Source organism: Macaca fascicularis, chromosome 10 (genome assembly GCF_037993035.2).
Source record: "Macaca fascicularis isolate 582-1 chromosome 10, T2T-MFA8v1.1".
NCBI lineage: Eukaryota > Metazoa > Chordata > Mammalia > Primates > Cercopithecidae > Macaca > Macaca fascicularis.
The window spans coordinates 75,330,515-75,343,414 of record NC_088384.1 but is presented as its reverse complement, the minus strand read 5'-3'; positions in this window follow the sequence as shown (position 1 = coordinate 75,343,414).

Genomic DNA, 12,900 nt, shown 5'->3' with positions numbered 1-12,900 from the left:
CTGCTGTCCCCCGCCACATGTTCCTTATAAGCTTCTAATGGGACAACCAAAGCACCTAATCAGAGGAGCAAGAGGGAAGGCAGAAAACACACATAGCTTTCAAGCTTCTGCTAGCACCAAATGTGCTACTCTCACTTTGACCAAAACAAATCACATGGCTGATGTCAGTGTGGGAGGTCATTACCAAAGCCACAGGGAGGAGTAAAAAGTTGGGTTATGAATGCAATAAATCTATCACAAAGATTGAACTGATAAGTGATGGTTTATATGAGGCACCATTATTTAATGGAGGCACCATTATTCTCTTCGTCATTGCTGAAAAATGTGATAGGTTTTCAAAAACAAAGAATGGGAATGCACTCAGACAATAGTAAGTGTAGGGGTGTGTGTGTGTGTGTGTGTGCGTGTGTGTGTGTGTGTGTGTGGGTTGGAGGAGGTGATATTTTTCATTCTTTTCTTTTTTCTCCTCAAACCAAGAGCAAAGAGACTTTTGAAGACCTTTGAAAACTCTTCTATCAGTCCTCTTGGGAACTCTGAGAGGATGATTTTAAGGACACTGTCAACTGGGAGATCTTTTTCCAAACAAACACTGCTCTCATTTTTGACATCTGGATTTTGACATCAAGAGCTGCCCGCATTCTGAGCTTAGAACTCATCTTTGAAAAGTTGGCTATTTTTTTCTGACACAAGCCAAGAAAATGTATTTATTTTAAAGGTAAGAATGAGTAACAAAAACAAAAAACAACAAATAAAAACCAACCACACATGGATTGGTTATTTTTGCAAAGTAAAAATTGTGATTTTTTACAGACCCATATTCAAGTGAAGATAGGAAAAAATATGAGCCGATACTGATTTATAAACCTTTTCTTTTGCATATAAATGTTGCCACTACAGTCCCATACATAAGCATCTTAGATAAAGGAATAAAGGCTGAAATCGTGAGGCTACATATCACTTAAATGTATTTTTAGAAGTTAACTTAAAGTACAATGGGGAAAAAAAGCATTGTTCCAAGGCATTGGTTCCAAACTTTTAACAATGATAAGAAATACCAAAGCATAGAACCCTCAGTCCATCTTTTTAGCCACTATTTTTGCAAATGCTTAGTAACACATGAGAATAATGAGGAGAATGACACAGCTGAGAAAGCTGAATTCACCAAATGTCAGAGCTGAGAAAAGCTGAATTCACTGAAGCCTCAAATGGAGTCCCAGGATGGGCAGCAGCGTCATCACTGGGGAGCCAACCTTGGCTCTAGCCAGACTTGTTACAACAGAGTCTGCATTTTATCAAGATCCCCAGGGATGAGTATGCACATTAGCCTTTAAGAAACACTGATGTATCATTGGTTATATTATTAATTAGAGGTCACATCTAGGTTTAATATAATATAAACATTGATGTTACCAAACTCCTCTTTATAGATCACTATAGCAACAGCCATCTTTGGACCTCACTGTTTATATCTGTCAAATGGGGACTCATAACTCTTATGCATATTTGTCAAAGGAATGGAGGAGATCAAGGAATGGCTATCATAAAATGCTCTAAGATAAATGAAGAGGGGCATAAGTATTAGGGCTTGTTATTTTATTGGGGAAGTGCTTAGATCCTAATGCTTCAGCTAGAACAAGTGCTAAACACTGAGGAAGCTATGCACTCAAGAAATGCTGTTCTATTCTCAAGTTATTGTGAATGTCCAACAGTCCACCTTGGACAATTGGTGTTTTAGTATACTGTAGCACTGACCAAGTATCCACTTATATTGCAAAACATACAACCTAACAACTTGCTCCATTCTGTCAGTGATGACTCACCCATCACTTCGAAGAAGGGTCTTAACACCTAGCACTTGATTTCCTCTAAGGCTTTGTTGCTGAAAATGTGGTCCTCTGATGAGCAATGTCAGCCTGGGGGCGGGCTGAAAATGCAAAACCTGCAGACCTGCCTCCTATCTGCTGAACCAGAACCTACCTTTGACGTGATCCTCCAGTGATTTCTGTGCAAATAAATGTTTGAGAAACCCTGACCTAAGGAAGGGCTTTCCAACCCTGGCTGCACATTAGAATCACCCTGGGGGACTTTTAAAAATATCAATTCCAAATTCCCCCTTTCTCCCCACCACCAATTCAATTAGAATTTTGGGAGTTGCCTCAGGCATCTGTGGACTGTTAAGGCTCCTAAATGATACTCTGATATACTATTTGGTAGGGTGAAGTGAGACCTGGAGAAGGGCCAGGAAGAGTCAAATGACAAAAGTCTTACTACTATTGACATTTGAAATGAGTTGGAGTTTGAGTATGAGGGGAGTAAGAAAAAAGAATGATGGAAGAGAGAGAAAGTTATGCCAAGTGGAATCTCAATTGTGAAAATGGCTGAGTGACTTACAGAAAAGCTAGACCCAACATTGAATGTTAATTTACATGTAGTTCTATAATATAAAAACATCTGTCTTCCCAGAACTATAGTAAAGACTGTAGGTGGTTGGTTTGCTTCCTATGAAATAAGAGATAAGGGTGGAGCCCAATGCTTGAGTTTATGTAGAAAATGGACAATGAGTTGGGTAGTAATATAGGTTGCCAGATAAAATATAGGACACCTCATTCAATTTGAATTTCAGATAAGCAGTGAACACCCTTTTAGTATAAGTATCTGTTACACAATATTTGAAATATCTGACATTTAAATTTAACTTGATGCCCTTGCGTTTTGATCTGCTGAATGTGGTGACCTTATGATAAACCCTAAACTGGTTTATGAGAATCAGAAGCTGAGTGCTGCAGGCCATCATAAGAATGTTAGTTTTGAGTTGACAGAAATCTTGGCAAAGACATCCCACTTCAATTGAGCTGAGGCATCTTGTTTGCATTTGGTTTGAATCAGAACAGCTTTTTCATTATTCTTCATTTTTCAATTTTCTTGGGTCTCCCACTTTCCCCTCCCCCATTTGCCTTGGCCTTCCCTTGATTTTTTAAAGTGAACTTTTGCTTGACCTTGTGTTTGCTGTTTTCTCAGCATGTTCCAGTCCTAGCAAAAGAAAAGCTCTTAGTCTTACATTTAAATTCGTTGGCATTTCAGAAAAGGCTCTTATTTATTTACCATTTTCTAGTATACCACAGCATTAGAGATATGGTCATAAATTTACATTTCTAAAGTGCTCTCAGCCTTCTGAATTTTGTAATAGACAATTTCCTGGGGCAAGAAATGGAGTTAACCCAGGGTGTGGTGAGAAAAACATGGGGGTGGAGATGAAAAACAAGAGCAAAATGAAAACAAGAATTTCATCTGAAATCAGCCCCTATCAACAATGCTCTCGCTCCCTATGCGTGAGACAAAGGGCCTTTATCAGATGGCATGGTGAATAGGCAGGGCCTTCTCTCAAAACTGCCAAGTCTGTTTATGTATCTATTATTTCCTTTGAAAATTGCCTGAAGTGGACCCTTGTGAAGAATTTCTCAAGCATTGCCTCAAACCATTCCCAAGGTTGGGTTGTAATGGAAGTGCAGAAAGAACAAAGGACAGGCACCAGAATGTTCTTTTATTGCTTGCATGACAAAGAGGAAAGAAAAAGAGAGGAATGGGATAGACCACTGGTTCTCCAAGTATGGTAGCTGGACCAGGTTCATCCACTAGGGAACTTAATAGGACTGTAGAATCTCAGGTCCCACTCCAGACCTACTAAATCAACAACCCTAAGGACCAGGGTTGATCCAGCTGTGGTTTAAAAAGCCAGCCAGGTGATTCCAGTATCAGCTAAACTCTGAGATCCACAGGTACAGACATTTTACCTCTTTAATCTTAATTTAAAAAAAACTTCATCTTCTCTGCTGAGCCCCACCCTTCTGCGGGACATGGATGACCTAGATGTGCAGGACTGGACTGTCAGCACCAGGTGGGAGAAGGGTTTTTTCTTTTTTTTTTTTTTGCCTAGAAGTCTTTTTCTTTAGTTTGATGACAAAAAGGGGACGAGGATAGTAAGGACAGAAGGAATAGCACAGACAGAAATGAGCCTTACTCTTTCTGTCAGCTTCACAAAGCAAACAGAGTCATATAGAAGGAAGGTAGTTCAATGGACTAGTCTATCTTTAGACCAAAAATGACTTTAAACAGAATTTTCTATTTTTATTTAAATATCACACATTTCTATAATAATGGCTACAATTTATTGAGAACTAACGTATGGCATGTCCTGCACTAAACATGATTCAAAATTATGTCATTTGATGGGCACACTACTCAATAGGTACTAGGGAATCTACCCCTACAGTAGGGGGTAGAAGGGGTATGAAGTGGGTAAGGCCCTTGCCTAAGAATTTACAGCCATAGAACCAGGCTCTGAAACAGCTGCTCTTAAGAAGTCAACCCTTAACCCATGCTTCTGGGTCTCGGTCGCGTATTGAGCTTGCCCAGAGAGCATTAAGAAATATTACTTGAATCCTAGCTGCAGAGAGCCTGATAATTTTAGGCCTGGATGCAGCCTGCACTTGTGATTTTTTTACGCTCCCCTAGCTTTCCAGTGCAGAGCCAGAGCTGAGGGCCACTGTCTTACTAAGCCTGTCACTTTCCTCTTGGTGCCCTTAGCTAAGTGGATCTCAACTTGGGATGCAAATTAAAATTGCCTGTTTCCTCTTTAAACCATACCAGTGTTCAGGCCCATTTCCTGAGATTCAGATTTAATTGACCACAGGTGGCCCAAGCATTGCATTGTTCTGATGTGAAGCCAGGGCGGGCATCATTGTTCTGACTCTAACTGCTGGAGCTGAGGGGGGTAGAAAGTTTGGGTTTGTGATATGGCCCTGACCCTGATGTTACCCCTGCTGATAAAGTCCTCAGCAGGAATGAGACGGGGTGGTTTGAAAACAGCGGGTTTGAGCTGTTTAGTTCAGGATTATCAGCAATTGAAATAAGTGCTGTGTGTGAGAGTGTGCACGCCTGTACATGTGTTGTGAGGACAAATACAAATTAAAAATAAGAGGCTTAATTCCTCCTGCAGAAAATAAGGGAAGGGATTTTCTTTCTTTCTCTCTTTGTCAGGATGCTTATCTTGGAAAACTTGTAAGTACATTATTTCCTACTTTACAAAGTATATTTTAGAAATGATCCGAACCTTTTTTGGAATCTTTCTCCAGGTCCTGGGAGCCATCTCTTTGGAATGCTAACACCAAGGGAGATAGGACCCTATCTCTTTTTCAGTTTATTTTTAGTTTTTAATTTTTTTAAAAAAATTTTATTTCTATGGAAGGGTAAGAGGTTAACTTCAGTGGGCATTTCACACCAAGTTGTAAAACCACTTCTTTTCAAAAAGACAGGAATTTGCATGACTTTTTTTTTTTTCCTCTGGATAAAGTCAATTAGCTAACATAGCTTGTCACCCCAATTACCAAGTAAAGTTAGGATCAACTATCTGTGGCCAATGGTGCTGTCCAGTCCTCTTACCTGAGCACTATTGTTTATCTCCAGCACACATATGCAGTGGGTTGAATATGTTTGGCTGTTTAGAAGGGTGGTTGTGAGTTCTTCCTGTCTTTGCAATCTCTTACCAGGTTGCCAGTGATGCTCAGCACATTCTGGTTTTTCCGATGCCCCTGACTCTAGGAACACTTGGCTGAAAACTGCAAATTATCTTCTCAATGTCATCCTGTTAATAATCCATGAGAAAGCTAATGAACATATAATAGTTATCCAACAATAAGAGTGCTTATTTACTAGCTTTGTGGAGGTGACTTGTGGGTTGGAAGAAGATTTTGTTATTTTTTATTGTTTCCTCGACAGTGTGAGTGTGCATGTATATACATGCATGTGTGAGTATGTATGTATTAAGGATAAGGGACTGAGCTTAGGATTTCTGCCCTTCCCCCTCCACTTCACCTGTCTGCCCCATTTCTGCAACTTTTATCACTTTTTCATTTTAGTTTTCCATGCGATGTTTGAGAAGCTTTGCCCTGGTTCCAAAAGAAAAGAAAAGAAAAGATTTGAGTTGGCTGCAGTGGCTCTCACCTGTAGTCCCAGCTCCTCATTAGGCTGAAGTGGGAGAATTACTTGAGCCCAGGAGTTTGAGACCAGCCTGGGAAACATAAAGAGACTTTGTCTCTAAAAGTTAAAAATAAAAAAAAGATTTGAACATCAGTTAACTTAGTGTTTCTGGGGTCCTCCCTTCCTTTCTAGTTCTGACATGCCAGAAATCTATGGCTCATGCTAGAACCCCAACCTTCTTGGGGTTCCCTGATGGGTCAGGATATCACTATGTGCAAACAGGGGCTGAGAAAAAGTGTCATATCATCCCCCAGAGGAGAGGTGCTCCAGCAAATCCTCCTGGTGATGGTGTCAGAGCTATAGGACAGAGGACAAATACAAAGTAGAGATGAGGTGGAGGGGCAGCGAGGCAGTGGGGAAAGTGGAAAATTGGGGGGTGATCTACTCTTTGGAAGTAGTTCCGTGTCCTCCGGAGCCTGTGACACACGGTTCCAGCCAGATTTATAACAGCTTTTCCAACAGTCCCAGGGTAAACAGACTAGACCAATATTTGAGCTTATGAGAACAGATGTGGCTATATTTGCCTTTTAATAAAGACAGAGTCTGGCCAGGTCCAGTGGCCTCCAGAACTGTTTCTGCTGGCCCAGGAGAGGTACAAGAACATTATTAGGATTGGTGGGAGCTCTATTTCCTCTTTTCTTTTCTTTTCACATTCACCATTACTACCATAATTTTAGTGACTCATTTACGATCTGTGGCGGAGAGAGTGAATGCCAGACCTCCCAGATTCTCTCTCCACCCCTCCACCCACCACCCCAACAAAAAGCCACTTTGTACTCACTGAACCCTGGTACTGTGAATGGGGCCTTTATTCTAGCCCCATTTCTGAGTGTGCTGCAAGTTTCCTTAAGTGCAGTCATCTTGACCTCAACTTATAAAACCATAAAACAAAAGAGCTAGAGGGAATTTCTGAAATGGTCTGATCCAACTTTATTCTTTTTCTTTCTCTTTTTTTTGTAACAGAAAAGAACATAGGACCAGAAAAGTCAAGGGACTTGTCCACGATAAAGTAGTTGGTTGCACACTGAGCGGATCTGCTGCCCATGAATCTAGAAACACTTGGCTGAACACTCTAGTTTATTTTTTCAATTTCATCCTGTTAATATTCCCATGGGAAAGCTAATGGATATATACTCCCAATAAATGATAAATAATGTTCTCCTGTTTACGTGTCAGGGGAAATTAGAGCGGGAACTCACAACTTGGCTCCAGTCTCCCATCTCGTGCTCCCAAACTCTCAGTTCAGGGTGAGGTTTGCTGTAGAATCTGTGTGTTCAATGGATGGATTTCCAGCTTGAAGGACTTTTGGCTTTTATCACTGTTGAAACAAATGAAGGGATGGATATGGCAATAAGGTTGGAATCCTTACTTGTTAGAATTATTTGAGTCTCAGAGTTGCAGGTTTACATTTGCCTTGGTCTCTAGGCTAAAATATAGGACTCTTTATCATTTAGTAGCTTCTCTTCTACCTGTAGATAGAAAGCTTGTTTATTTTAATGTCTTTCCTTGTCTTTGGGCATGAGTTTTCACTACCTGAAATTCTTTTTCCTTATCACTTGGTGCTTGGTTTCTTTTTTGGCCTCAGTAGATTATGTCCTCCTCTGAGAAGACTTCCATGCCCTGTTGCCAATGTTGGCGGGTATCTCTGTTGCTTCCTGGACACATCTTATTACAGCACTTGTTGTGATGCCACGTTATTGTTAGCTACACAGTGAAAAGGGATATTGAATATTTCATTCTTAAATACATTATTCTAAGTGAAAGAGATCAGACTGAAAAGGCTAAATACTGTATGATTCTATTTATATGAAATTCTTGAAAGGGAAGAACTACAGGAGTAGAAAACAGATCAGTGGTAGCTTGGGAGTAAGGGGAGGGATTGGCTGCAAAGAACATGAGAGATTTTTGTTGTGATTGGAACTGTTCTATATGTTGTTTAGGGTGGTAGCTACCAGATTATATGTGCTTGTTAATACTTATAGAACTATATGACAAAGGGTGAATTTTATAGAATGTAATTCATAGCTTAACAAACCCATCTATACTGAAATAAATAAGAACACAAAGAAACGAGCTAAAAAACAAAACAAAACAGCCCCAAGCCCATCAAACTTCCAACTCTTGTCTAATAATTGAAATGATAGAAATACAGCCTTCTTTATTTCAGGAGCCCAGTTGTTATGCTTTGATGGAAATAAAATTCCAACTAGCCTCAAAGATTGTCTGAATTCTTTTTAAAGTTAACATGGAGGTCCCCATAAGATAAACACTAGAGCCAGTTCTACCACTGGCCAAGAAGGGTCACCTTCACCTCAAGGTTCTACTTCTTTCCTTCTTCCAGAATTGTGACTCAAGGTACAATTTTACCTTGTGAAATGGGAATAACCAAATGGAAGCTGGGTGGGCCCAGAATCCAAGGAGCTTGGGTCTGGTAAGTGAGCCATGATGCTGCAGTTCTCCAGGTTGTATTGTGTCTGTCTGATTTGATGGAGGGCCCTGTAGAAGCTGAGGGTGAGGCTACTAGAAGTTCCAGGCCCAGCAGAGATGTGAAGACAGGGATAAAAACCAGGGAAATTAGGTGACATTCCAGTTCCATAGTTGGTGTGAAATGGAAGGGATCAGATGGAATCTGTAGCTCAGTAAAGCCCCTGGAAAACCCTATGGTTTGACAAGTGCAAGGGTGTGATTTTTCTATCTGCTTTGACCAGGATGGACCCAAGAATTACACTTTACTACATCCAAAGGCTGACGAAACTGATGACAAAAGCTAAAAGAGACAAACCCATCAAGTACCTCCTGACCTATCTCAGCGGGGACCACTTCTGGGCTGCTGACTGAGGTCAGCTGACCACTTCCGGGACGCTGATTAAGGTGGCGCCATTGAGTGATGAGACTGGCTTTTTAAAAAATATAATGGTAATTTAGTATTCACAGTGAACCCTTCAGGGATTTATAATTTTATGTGTGCAGCCTGAAGAGCTGAACTTCTTTAATAAACCCAACTGAATCAGGGAACTACCCTTTGTCCTACTTATTATTAACCCCAGCTTTATGACTTACATTCACCCTGATTGATTGAATGATGCTTCCAAGCTTCAGATTCACTAAAGCTGCATTGTCCAGTATGATAGCCATTATCCATGAGATCATGAACATTTAAATTTATAGTAATTAAGTTAAGTACAACATATAATTTAATCCCTAAGTTGCATTGATCACATTTTAAGTGTTCAGCAGTTAGATGAAGTGGCTACTCTTTTTGGCAGGGCGTATTGATAGGATGTTTCCATCACTGCAGGAAGATTTATTGGACATTACTGCACTAGAGACTATTTCCTCAAAGATGTAAAACTTGAGTGATCGCTAATTGTCAATTGAATAAAAACATTTAGTCCTAAAAAAAAATCAAATTCATCTCATGTGTCCTATCACTCCGGTCAACCTTTCTCGGTTCCCAGGGTAATCCTGTCATCCTGCAGTGATTTTGCTCTCATTGAGTCTGTGTCTGGATTATTTCTGGTTCATGGACAATCTGGTTTATTTCTGTCTTCATAATCATCTGGATCTCTTTCCTGCTGGTAAGTGCTGAGGGGATGCTGTCATTCTTTTCTGGATTGGATGTCTTTGGAAATCTGGGGACATTCTGACAAATTTCTTCCTTCTCCTTAATGACCCAATCAACTATAGGTCAGTCTGGATGGCATGGATGAGAAGGTTGCCTGAGTCGTATTCTATACTTCTAACACAGTTATCACCCTCAAGTTGACTAGTTTGCATCCTTCTTCCCTGCAAGGGCTTGTTTTTTTTCCAGCTGTGTCTGTGCTTATATTTGCTTTGTGCCTGTGGTTAAAATTATGCTGCTTGTAATTTTCTGGTATTAGGTTGGTGTAAAAATAATTGCAGTTTTACCATTAAAGGTAATGGCAAAAACTGCAATTACTTTTGCACTAATCTGCTAGAAAACTCTCTTATCTAACACTGTGCCAGTAATGTTTAACAACTGTCTCTAAGAGGGGAAAAGGCCTTGTGATTGGCTGAATATCATGGTGTAAATACTCCCACTGTGACTGATTTCAAATTAACAACTTGACTTCTTAGAACACAGAGCTGAGAAGTTTTCTCACCATGCAGGCACAATAACTGCAAAAACCCCTCAAGAGTATAAGGGTAGTGAATGCTATATAATAATTAGATGATAACTTTTGATTATTTGTTACTTTTATTTTTATTATAATTTATTTTACTTTAAGTTTATAGAGTTACATTTCTAATAATGGCCATGTTTAACAACTGGCTCACAGAATTCTGAAAATTTAGGACTGGCTCCTGTGAGCTGGTATAAGCAGGCTCCAGATCACCACTGTCCCCCTCTTTTTACTGAGGACATATAATTGGCCTTTACAATGAGTGGTCTAATTACAATCCCTTTGTATATATAGCAGCGTGGAGGAGTACCCTTGAAGATTCATAGATTGTAGGACTCTGTCATTTGTGATCACTGTAGGACTGTCTAATTTTAGCAGACAGATCTGCCATCGAATGTGAGTAAATGTTTGCCAAAATTTAAATAATTAAATTGGCCCAGGAACAGAAATCTCTGTCTCTTAAGAGGGCTTCGCCTGGCCTGCTTGAGCCCGTCTGAGTGAACCATATGTGTGCTGGTAGAGAATGCAGGTGGAATAGGAATGACTTCTGGCTTGTCCAGAGCTCTTTGCACTCCTGTTAATACTACTGCTTTGAGAAGGCTAAAGAGGTTTGAGTGCATGACATTTTCTGTTTTTATTTAGGAAGTTCAGTTCTAAAAGGTAGACTCCTTTGCTTTATTGCATTTAAAAACTTTCCTCAGTGCTTAAAAGTTGTCTTTGAGTTTTTTCTCTAACAACTGGGGACTTCTGAAAGGTAAGATCAAGTGTGTGTCTGTTGCAGTGATTTTTTTTTTTCAGTGCCTGGTATGAAGTCTCGTCTGGAGAAAGTGCTCAATAAATGTGGGCTGAATAAAGGCTGAGATGCTAGAGGCATGAACTGGTTCAGGATAGGGAGGAGACAACTTGCTCCATGCTCTTGGTTTTGGTTACTCATGATTCTGGGAATGTTATGAAAACTGTTGAGTATCAAAGGAGATCCCTGAGTGCTTTTCTGCTATTTTTCTCAGGTCCTGAGACCCCCTATGGAGCAGGAAAGGAGAGTGGCAGAATAAAGAGAGTATGAGCCTGTTAGCTAAGAGCTCTGCCACAAATTCTAGGATTTCTAGTTCCTAACTGCATGATTCTGGGCAAATCATGCCTCCAAGCCTGAGTTTCCACATCTCTAACATGGTGGTAGTCACTCCTACTTCACAGAGTTGGCAAAATTGGATGAGATGAGGCATGCAAAATGGTTGGCACTCAAAACATGAATGTTATTGAGATAATGCATTTCCATTTCTTCAGTGTTGAGTAAAATGGAAGCAGCTTCCCTCCCAGTTGGCATTGCTCAAAGATAACAATATATGGATACAACCTGGACCTAGCAGAACCATAGCAAGAGCAGTTATTTTACCCCTTCTGTGTACCAGGTGCTGTTCTAGATGCCAGGGACAAAGAGGTTAGTAAGTTATGCTTACTGCCTTTAACCAATTCAGAGATCAGTGAGTGAATGGAATATATAGTCATTTATCATGATGCCTTATAAAATAGGATTTTTTTCACTGGAACAGGATTTGAAAAAGAAATTGACTAAGAAAAGCTTTTTGACTATTAACTTTGAGCAAACTTGACCAAGCATCTCCCAAACCCCTCTCTCACAACCTCTTTTGAGAGCTCTTGACTTTCAAAAACAAATACAGGTGCACCCCCAAGGTAAGTGGGCAGCCTCATGGCCTTTCTCTTACAGTCAAAGGTAAATGATGCAGCCGGATATTACAAAGCTTTGTACCTTGACTTGATGTCTATGCCTGCTAAAGCAGGCAGCCAAGGTCTGACATCTCAGGGTTGTTACCGCTTTGATTATTTTCGGATGGAGGCACTGCTGTCCTTATTTCAGTGCCTCTCAATTATGCCTTGTGTCTCCACTGCTCCTGAACCTCCATTCCGTAAAACAAAAGAGATCACCTGCTGCGGTTTTCATAGGTCTTTGTGGAGCCTCTTTAGATTTGGGCATTTTAAGGTCAATGCAGTGAGTGTTTTTTCATGTGTTTGTACTTTTCTAGTTCCCTCCCCAACACTTACCCTCACCCCCAGCCAAGATAGTTGTTTTACTTTTATGAAATATCCATCATAAATTCTACAGAGGACAGCAGGAGTGCAAACATCCAAGAAGATACAACTTTAAGAGAAATTAATTAAGCTTTCCCCACTCCCCGTTGTGTGTCCTCAGTGCTCTGAGCCCTTCTGAAACAAAGGAGACCCATGTGAATTGTACATGAGGTAGGCAGTTACCTCCTCAGAACAGTTTGGGCAGTGCACAGTAGGTGGAATTTTCATTTATGAATAAATTTGTCCAATTCCCAGGTCTTTCATATTCGCTTTTGAGGTTTTGGTATTTAAGTGTATCTTATTAACATCAAAGTACCCTAGAAATAGTGCTACCCCCCAGCAGTTCTCCTCATTTCAGGTTGGAATTGTTAAGGGTAAGAACTAGAAAGATTTCGAGACTTGGAAGTGGGGGAAAGAGGAGCTATCAAAGAACAGCAAGGGCTTGAAAGACAAACCCCAGCTACTACTGACACCAGGCTGGACAGCTGCATATTCCCCAAGCCAGCAGTCCTATAGTATGGTCAGCCTGGCGCCAGCATTGACACTACGTGGAAGCTTCATAGAAGTGCAGAATCTCAGGCTGCTCAAGATTTGCAGAATCAGAATCTCTGGGGGGCAGCCGGGGCCCAGA